This window comes from Corvus hawaiiensis, chromosome Z, assembly GCF_020740725.1.
Source record: "Corvus hawaiiensis isolate bCorHaw1 chromosome Z, bCorHaw1.pri.cur, whole genome shotgun sequence".
Classification (NCBI taxonomy): domain Eukaryota; kingdom Metazoa; phylum Chordata; class Aves; order Passeriformes; family Corvidae; genus Corvus; species Corvus hawaiiensis.
The window spans coordinates 7,132,961-7,141,474 of record NC_063255.1 but is presented as its reverse complement, the minus strand read 5'-3'; the positions used below and the strand labels follow the sequence as shown (position 1 = coordinate 7,141,474).

The 8,514-nt window shown below is 41.9% G+C and overlaps 1 protein-coding gene across 4 annotated transcripts in view; it reads left to right on the top strand.

Annotated features, from left to right (window-relative positions):
• The first annotated feature begins 894 nt into the window (after positions 1 to 894).
• Positions 895 to 8,514, top strand: part of IL31RA (interleukin 31 receptor A) — a 42,082-nt gene continuing 34,462 nt past the window's right edge. For 2 of the 4 annotated variants that reach the window (XM_048291912.1, XM_048291910.1), the window contains exon 1: positions 8,258 to 8,487. The gene's annotated coding sequence lies outside the window, so the exon portion shown is untranslated. Of the gene's footprint in view, positions 1,045 to 7,896; positions 7,957 to 8,257; positions 8,488 to 8,514 lie in introns of those variants that run through there. The other 2 variants (XM_048291911.1, XM_048291913.1) reach the window with 2 other exon arrangements.

Genomic DNA, 8,514 nt, shown 5'->3' with positions numbered 1-8,514 from the left:
CTTTTAGGTGATTCTGCTACCTGTAGTTTGTGCTAAACTCGGGTCATTGAGTGTTTTTCCCCCATCTTTTACCTCCGTGTTTTTGTAAAGATTGCTATTTGTATTGGAACTTTAATTCAAGATTAAGTTGAAGGTTTTTGACAGAGTAGTGTTGAGAAATGACATCAAACCTTTCAATGAACATGGAATTTTTTTCAAGTTAAATTCAATTTTTATGCTATGTATAAAATAGCATTGACAGCATGTGTTTTCTTTTAATGCCAGTTTGAGCACACATTATGTCCAATTCTTGTCACTAAAGGAAAATAGAAATTAGTAATTTAGAGCATTTGATGTGGAGCTGTTCATGTGCTATGAACAAGTTGTAAGGAATCTTCAGGTAGTACCTGAATAAAGCAAAGTTTTCACAGTATGCTTAACTTCGCTGATTAGGAGCTGCATCTCAGCTCAGAAATTATGGCTGTAAGAATTGAAGGACTGTAAATGAGTTCTGAAAAACTGAAAGAAAATGGAATGTCTGCAAACTAATACCAGGTTGATTAAAATCCTCCAGAGTGTTTTGGCAGATAGGAAAGCAGACTATAGTCTGCTGAAGACATAAACGGTCTATTCCGAAAACATCTCTTTGTTGATAATACTTATGGGAGTTTGCATTCTCCTACAGATTAGCTTTAAAAATGCCAAAGAACAGACCAGTCTCTCTTCATTGACCTCAGTTAAAGGGCTGGGAACAAAAAGCAAGCTTGCTGAGTATTTTCAGTGTGTTAGCTGGCTTTATGCAAAATCTGTATTCCTCTTTAAGACAAAGTGTAAAGCTTCAATGTTAGGTAATAAGGGTTGTTTTGTTTTTTTAGGGTTTTTTTTCTGTTAGCCAAGATTAGTAGTTTGAAGGTGTTGTCCAGCAGTTCCAGGAAATTCCCTGGTGACACAAGAAGGGAATACTTAACATCTGTCACAACTTTATCTTCAGTGACACCATAAATGGATGGGTCTTGGTCAGATGCGGATGTCTGTACATGTCCTGTGCTTCAGAAACTGTGAAAGGTAAAAATACTATTCTGTCGTTGCCGATTTTACTTTTTTGCGTGACTACTATTGTGTGTGGTTAGTGTCAGTCTTTGGCAATAACATTTCTTAAAAACCCTCAGTTGCCTGAATGTTTTATGGTATCACTGTTTCCATGTCTTAACTCCATTAACTAATAAGCAACAGTAGATGCAATTGTTTGATTATGGAGTGTGGACCAAGGACGTGGGAATCTTACATTTAAACACAATCTCTTCAGATTTATCTGGTACTTGTATTTTTTCTAGAGAGCTTAAGGAAAATACTGAAATCCAGTAGAACTAATTCTAGGCTGTAGTTCAGTAGTGCTTGAAATGTAAATATTAAATATTTTTTATTTTATACTGTTTATTTCCTTCAAAGTAACTATGGTACAGTTGTTGGCACTTCTAAATGTAATGAGTTTGGCTTTTACTTCTTTTTGTTAAGCAGAAAAAATAGTGAGAAAGGACATTTAGAGGAACTACTTTGTATTCAGGAGTGGAGAATCAGCACTTTGTTCAGAGTTGACTAGACAAATTATTTGGGAGCCAAACTGCTGAAAATGTCTTCTTTATGTTTCTGTATAAATCCGATTTACCTTTCAGAGCCTGATACCATATGTAAGTAGGAATAATATTTTCTCACTGCAAATTTACGTGTTGCCTGCTGATACTGTCTTGGAAAACTATGGACAGTGGCTGTAGTCAGCTAATTTTAGTGTTACATGAGCTTGTCATTCTTGTCATTCTTCCTGCAGTGCAGTACTGTCAGGCAGGATTTCCTTGCACTGTTGTCTTTTCCCTCCTTCTGTAGCCAAGTCAGCTAAACCAGTTTTCAATACCCAATCCTTTAATATCTCCCAGCTTTAAAGAATGCTGTTCTTTGCTCATCCTCCACTCTTTAAAATGAAATATGCATGGTCATACGAGGTGGGATGGTTGTTTACAAAGACTTTTTGTTCTGCAAAGATGAATGAGGTTTGTACTGGAAGAAGTTGACTCAACTTTGGCCTCTTAGTGCCTTTCCCTTTACCACTAGTAGCAGGGAGATGAAAACAGGCAGATGACTTCTCAGTAATTCTTCCTCAATAATTCTTTTGTCTTCATCAACTCTGCCTTTCCATTCCCACTGCTTAAAAATGCTGGGTTTCTTCCTTTAGGATCATTATCATGTATCAGCTGAAACTCCCTACAGCAGTATTTCATGGGCTTCCTGGTCTAAACATGCCAGTCAAATTAAATTATATTAAAGACCTATGTTTCCTTAAGAAATTCTGTATTCTAAGGTCATATGCAGCATACACAAATGTACTAAGCAAAGGAACGTTCTTCACCGGAACAGATTAATTTCTGAGCTTGCAATGTAAAATTCTTTGTAGTAGTTGATCAGTTCGTTTAGCGATCACTTCTAGAAATTAATGTACTTTATTCACATTTACTGCCTAGACTGGTGAATATGTAATCCACCCTCTGTGAACCACTTCAGGAATTTTTGTGCATGTAGACTGCAAGTGCAATATATACAATTTAAGAATATAAAGCAGTGATTTATTAGAAGGTGTAGATGACTGGTAGCATGTTAGTCTTGACTAAATGGTGATGTACCCTTCATGAGACATCTGACATGTGATGAGGAAAAACCTGACCTCAGCCCACAGCAACAAAAACGGCCAGTCTTACGAAGTGAAGACTTGACTCCTTGGAAGGTAAAATTGTGGGTGGCCAGGTAGGAAAGAGAGGAGCTCACATCATTCTATGAATCCTTTATAGGAATTTCTGAGACATTTCCTAACCTGTTGGTCCTATTCCAGAAATGTGTTGCCTTAGCCAGTACCTGCACTGTCTCAAATTCAGGTTGGTCATGCTGTAACTCCTCTTCAAGCCACAGATGTTTCATTTTATAAAAAGCAGTTGTACTTCCGTATTGTGTTCTTCAGTCACCAAGATTTACCTCAGATTTGCAGGTTAGAGACTTGTTAGTGAAGTGTTTTACCTCTTAAATGTTTTCCGCTCTGAACAGTTTCACAGAGTACTTGGTGTCATCTACCTGGACTTTATTAAAGCCTTTGATACAGTTTCCCATAGCATTCTCATGGAAAAGCTGACAGCCCATGGCTTGGACAGGTGCACTGTTCACTTGGTAAAAACTGCCAGGATGTCCAGGCCTTGAGAGTGTTGATGAGTGCAGTTATATCCAGCTGGTGGCTGGGCAGGGGTGGGGTTCCCCATGGCTCAGTAGTGGGAGCACTTCTGTTAAATATCTTTATCAATGATCTGGATGAGGGAATTGAGTGCACCCTCAGTCAGTTCACAGGTGAAACCAAATTGTATGGGAATGTTGATCTGCTGAAGGGCAGGAAGGCTCTGCAGATGGATCTGGACAGGCTAGATTGATGGGTTGAGCCCTGTGGTGTGAGTTTCATCAAGTCTAAGTGCCGGGTCCTTCCCTTGGGTCACAACAATCACAGGCAGTGCCACAGGCTGGGGGAAGAGTGGCAGGAAAAGGATGTGGGGGTGCTGGTGACAGCAGCTGAACATGAGCCAGGGTGTGCCCAGGTAGCCAAGAAGGCCAATGGCATCCTGGCCTGGATCAGCAGTAGTGTGGCCAGCAGGACCAGGGCAGGGATTGTCCCCCTGTACTGGGCACTGGTGAGGCCACACCTCGAGTGCTGTGTCCAGTTCTGGGCCCCTCACTGCAAGAAAGACACTGAGGTGCTGGAGGGAGTCCAGAGGTCAACAGAGCTGGGGAGGGGTCTGGAGCACAAGTCCTGTGAAGAGTGGTTGAGGGAGCTGGAGATAAGGAGGCTCAGAGTGACCTAGAAGGAGGTTGTATCCAGTTAGAGGTCAGTCTCTTCTCCCAGGCAGCCAGTGACAGGATGAGAGGAAATGGCCTTAAGCTGCACCAGGGGACGTCCAGGTGGGGTATCAGGGAGAAGTTCTTCACAGAAGGAGTGATCAGGCATTGGAATGGGCTGTCCAGGGAGATGATGGAATCACCATGCTTGAAAGATTTCAGAAAACACCTGGACTTGGCCCTTAGTGCTGTGGTTTAGTTGACAGGGTGGTGTTCAATCAAAGATTGGACTCAATGATCTTGGAGGTCTTTTCCAACCTTAATGATTCTGTGGTTCTATTGATGCCATGAAGATTTTTTGTCTTTTCTTTTATACCCCTGTTATACCTTTTTACCACTTCCGTATTCCTAGTGGTTTTTCCTTACATTCTTGAACTTGTTTGTTAAGCTAAGAGACTAAACATTTTAGAAGCTTCATAGCTAAGGATCAGTGTGCCCCAGACCCCAAGGTCCTCTCCAGAACACATTCTGTAAACCAAGATAGAACCATCCAGGGGAAGGTTCCTTGGGGAGGGGGGCTCACTTGAGCCTCTCATTGGGGAATCTTAGATATGCTAATTATTAAAACCTGTAATGTTATACCTGATCTTCAGGGATAGACTCGGCGGGGTGCATTTCAATGCATATGACCTGGACGTGTGCACCTAAGGATCCTTAAAATAAATACCAAGGTGAAATCCCTTTTCCCCTTAACCGTGTATGACTCTTGATTTTAAGACCAGGAAAAGGCATCACTATGACAAGTGGAAATGGCCTCAGGTTGCATCAGGGGAGGTTTATATTGGATATTAGGAAAAACTTATGAAGAGAGTCGTTAAGCAGTGGGTCTGGCTCCTCAGGTTGGTGGTGGAGTTGCAATCCCTGGGATTGTTCAAAAAATGAGTCAACGTGGCATTTTGTGATATGGTTTAGTAGGTAGTGGTAGGTGTAAGAGAAGAGTATTTGTATGATAAGCTGTTCTTTGTTAAAGTGTATGTGAGAAACTTGGTTCATTGCAGGTGGTTACTACAAACTGCTGCAGCTCTCCCTTCATAGTGATTCTCTGCCAGGAGTAACTCGTCCTGGTTGTAGTTGTCATAAAGAGTCTGCTCACTGTGTTCTTGGGGTGGAAAATTACAAGAAATGGTGCCTTGTAGTCCTGCTATTATTACATGGGATTTTCAGTAATTCCTTTAGCCTCCTTGTACAAATGGGTTTGATTAGGTTTCTCTGCTTTTGCAATTGTAGTAAAAGGCTTGGGAATCTTAAATTACCATAGGATGAAAACATGTAAAAAAAAAAAATCTGTAATAAACCTCTAAGACATTACTCTGGGGATAAAACATCCCTTCTTTGCCAGCAGATTAACATTATCTGGCCTTTAACAGATGGCAATTACAGCTGTTTTGATGTTGCAATGCTGTGAAGGAAGATGTGATGGGATGGAGGTATTGCATAATTCTCTATTCTGAAATTGATAATGGCTTTGTGGCTTTCTTAGCAAAACACCTGATTCTTTTCTTGAGGAGTGAATCTTCTGTAGAGCACAGATTAAGAAGATGCACAAATAATTGCACTTAGGCATTAAAACCTTTCAGTATGTATCAAACATTGGTGGATGCACACTGCAAAACAGTAATTCGTACATTTCTCATGCCTTTTGTTAGATTTGAGCAGTTTGTAGAGTCTGCCTCTAAACCTATGTCAAATTAGTGTCATACAGGTGTTGCCCATTGTAGGGAAGCTGACTTCAGGCACGCAGTGGATTGTGGTGGTCCTTTCTCTCTCCCCCTACCCCTTTTATCAAAAACCCACAGCTGTGTGCTTATATAGTAGGTCAGGAACAAACACCAGTTTCCATGCCAAGTGTGTAATTTACTAATAAAACTTTCTGATTGATTGTGGACCCTTTGACTCGTCGTTCCTTTTGACCAGTGAGCATTTACAAGTCTTAGGTACTTCCTTCCCCTTCAGAGTTTGTTGTCACACCCATTGTTTTTGCTTATTCAGTGATACATTAGTCATAAGCTTGGACAATGAAGGCTGTAGTCATAAACTGTAGTCAACAGCATTTAAATGAAGGCTGTAGTCATAAACCAGTAATTTAAGAGCATGGTTTTGAGGGTACTGCTGTTGTTGAATTTTTATGTTACTCTAAAGTAAAATTTAAGAATGGCATCGTTAATTTTTTTACTTGTTAAATGCAGTCTTGCATGGAGGTTGATACTAGTAGACTTCTAATGACAAGCTACTCACTGAGAAATGGAGTTATACATACTCAGAAATTGAAGTGAAAATCAGACTAGTTTCACTGGATTGTTCTTCCCCACAAATGAAAACAGTAGGGAATAGAAGGACACTCATGGGTTTTGTTTGTGTTTTGCAATGGCATAAGTCAATGAAAGTCTGTTCCCATGCCGTCCTCCTTACATTTAGAGGAATGAACTGGTTTGAGTTATTGGCATAGGTAGAAATCAGCCTAATGAGTTTCTCGGTTAAAACCAACTCTGCAACTTCCTGAGGTAAAATTCAGTATATATTTTCCATCAAACCTGCTTTTGCTAAGACTGCACAATTAAATGCTGCAAGGTCAGTTTGCAGACTGGTCAATGAAAATGCACTTAATTTTTCCACCGAACTACAAAATTCTCTATTCTGTGCCAGTGTTAATACAGGCTCACTGTAATTATACAGTGGTCAGTAACTTTATATGGTGTGGCCATACATAATACAGAAGATAAATATTTTTTGAAACTGAACTTCTACAGATAACAAATGGATTTGCAGTAAGGGTCAGATTTGTAGCAGTAGTTCTGCAGTCTTCTGTCTCACCCTGCCAACAGAGGCAGTGGAAATGCTTCCCTTTAAGAAGGGGTACCATCTGGGATCAGGCAATCCCTGGAGCAGTTACCCCTGAATCACCAGCCCAAACAATACGTAGAGAGGAATCCGCAATGAAAACAGTTGAGTCTTTTCTGTGGGAGGCACTCGTGTTTCAGGAACAGTAACTTCTCTTTGCTCCCACCCTCAGGACAGAAGAGTTAGTTCTTCTAGAGCATTTGTGTGCAAAGTGGATAAAAGTGTCTCTAAGTGTGGATATGGGACACATTTTTTGGCATGGTTTCTATTGTACTCTAAAGGTTTCCTGTCTTCTGTGGCAAATGACTTCGGTAAATGACATCACTTTTGTAAGATGTTTTTCTCTTTACTATTAAGTTGTTACAAATGGTAGTAGCTGAAACAGTTACTGATGCTATGATTAAGTGCCTTCTGCATCCTGGAATCTCCTAAGTGCTACTGCCCAGTGCACACACAAACATTTAAGATTGTGCAAGCTTTAATTTAAGCACGTTATGTAGCCCTGAGGCAGGCAGAGGGATGACTCAAGGTTTTTAAAAGTTGAACAAATGTTTAACTAGTCTGTTAGGTCTGGTGCAACTTTTCATCATTTTGAAAGATTGAGCAGTCAACTTTCAGTGTATCAGTAAAAACAGTGTATTAATCTGTGAGAATGGGCAGTTAATCAGACCAAGTCTAGAATAGAAGTTCAATAATTAAACATAATTATGGGTCTGGTCCTGCTCTTACTTTTATTCTTACTAAAGAAAAAAAAGTCTGCTATACCAAAGAGCATTTAGGTTACAGTTTACATCTGCTGCACAAGTCATGGAAGTTGAAATGAATCAATCTGCAGCTTCTGTTGCATGTGACACTAGTGCAGGATAAACTATTTGTTGTCTGTAATGGATCTCTTCCTGAATTGGGGCCAAGACTTCTTGATGTACTGATTGCATTATTAAAATTCAGTATCTGTTCGTGGAGACTGTCTGCTTAGCAAGGACTGTCAGTGCTTAATAGGAGCCACACTACTAGGGACTTTGTATTTCCATTTACTAATTTCACGGCATCTTAATTGCAACGTTCCTTCTGATTTTCAGTCCCATTATTCCTTTTTATGTTGCTTATGGGCTGCAGTCTTCTTCCAAGCCATTAAGTGGAAAACGTTTGTTTTAAAAGGGATCACCACTTGAATTACTCCCTTGCCTGTGCCCTAAATGATGCATGACGTGCTTACCGGTGAGTGCTCCTCTGTTGTTGCTGTTACCCATATGCTTGTTCCGCTGCGTGTGCTTATGCGATTTGAAGACACTCTTGACTTGTTTCATCTGCATCCGAACGTCGCTGCGTACACCCCCGCACGGCCGGCTGATTACCGCCCTTTGAAAGAGCGGCGAAGCTGGTGCGGGCGGGCCCTCAGCCTGCATGGCGGCAGGGCTGTGTCCCCGCTCCGCCCCGTCCCGGGAAGTGGGGTGGCCGCAGGGACGGGCGGGGAGCGGTCCGGGGGCGGCTCCGGGGGCGGGCGCCTGTCGGGGCTCCGGGCAGGGCCGAGGAGCCGCCCGCCAGCGGCCGGCGCCGTGCGGGGCAGCTGGGGACATCCGAGTCCGACACCGCTCGTCCCAGCGGCGTGGGTGGGAATTGCTGGCCTTCAGAATTACGGGAAAAAGCGTTACTTGTGCTCAGCCGGGCGACTTCCTATTTTGTCCGTCTCTTCGCCATCGCGGGGAGGCAGAGGCCCCTGTTAAACCAAACGCCCGTTCTGCAGCTGAGGTGAGTAGAAAAGATGTTTTCAGCAAA